This window comes from Lactuca serriola, chromosome 3, assembly GCF_051521515.1.
Source record: "Lactuca serriola cultivar US96UC23 chromosome 3, Lser_US96UC23_V15, whole genome shotgun sequence".
Lineage (NCBI taxonomy): Eukaryota > Viridiplantae > Streptophyta > Magnoliopsida > Asterales > Asteraceae > Lactuca > Lactuca serriola.
The window spans coordinates 24460818-24462121 of NC_136410.1; the positions used below are offsets into that span (position 1 = coordinate 24460818).

Consider the following 1304-nt stretch of genomic DNA (forward strand, 5'->3'; position numbering starts at 1 on the left):
TTTTTCAGCAAAATATTTTTTTCTGTTATTCGCAAAGTCCACGACGTGGCACTAGTCTGGCCACAACGTGGACAGTAAAAAACTAGATTTTTTTTGTTTGAAGATTAGTTTTTCTTATTTTAGTTCAATTTTACGTTTTTAGTTTAGCAAATTGCAGGAGTTCATGACCAGAAGCTCAAACACACACTTGGTGCCACCACTTTAAGACCTCGAGTCTGCACTTCACAAGAAAAAGACGCCCTTGCAAGAACTGAAGTCAGCTTTTTCTAGGAAGTCGGGAAAGAAGACAGGAGAGTCAAGTTCATTAGCGAAGCACAAGAGCAATCTTGAGCATTTGGATCATACACCCGTCCAGACCGAGTCCGAAAGCGATACCGAGCCAGAATTTGAAGAACACACAAGCGAACCCGAGAACGAGCCAAGGAACGAGATGGCAGCGATTGAAGAAATGTCCATGGGAGCTTACAAGAAGCGAATCCGAGAAGATGTGGGTCCCGGTTTAGTCCAACCCGCAATACCTACCACTGCCACATTCGAGTTGAAGGGACACATATTGACCACACTTAAGGACATCCCATTTTTCGGGAAAGATCATGAGGATGCTTTTAAGCATCTAGATGAAGTCAACGACATTGCAGATTAATTCAATGTCCCAAATGTCAACAGAAACACAGTATTGCTTAGGATGCTTCCCATCACTTTCAAAGGAGCTGCTAAGGAGTGGTTGAAAGCACTCCCACCGGGTACAATCACCACTTGGGCTCAAATGTGTGAGCAATTCCTGGACCAGTTTTGCCCGCCATCCAAGATAGCCAAACTCAAGAAGGAAATAGCCAACTTTGAGCAACAGCCGGGGGAATCACTATACGAAGCATGGGAGCAGTACAAGGGCTTGCTCAGAAATTGCCCTCAACATGACCTAAATGTGAAGCAAGAGATGTCAATCTTTTAAGATGGGGTCAATGTGATGACAAGACAACTCCTTGATTCTCAAGGACCGTTGACAAAGAAAAATCCAAGGGAGGTCAAGGAGCTAATTGAAGAATTCAAGAAACACTCTCGCGAATACCACAACCCAAGGCAAGATGGAATCAAAGGCGGTGGAGGGGCCCAAACTGAAGAAATTGCAGCTGTCATGGCCATGCTGAATAACATGGATCGTAGGAGAACACAAATGGACTAGTTGATACATGCCATAAGAATGGGGTGCGAGAGATGCAGTGGTCCACACTTGACCAAGGACTGGAATATAGATGAGTTTGGGAACAGAAGAGCTCAAGTGTGCTACTCTAGTGGGGATAAGT

General features: G+C 44.6%; 1 non-coding gene across 1 annotated transcript; it reads right to left on the reverse strand.

The window, feature by feature from the left end:
• Positions 1 to 814: 814 nt before the first annotated feature.
• LOC145096593 (small nucleolar RNA R71) lies at positions 815 to 921 on the reverse strand. Its single transcript, XR_013703970.1, has one exon. It is a non-coding gene; the product is annotated as a small nucleolar RNA R71 (small nucleolar RNA).
• Positions 922 to 1304: the final 383 nt, after the last annotated feature.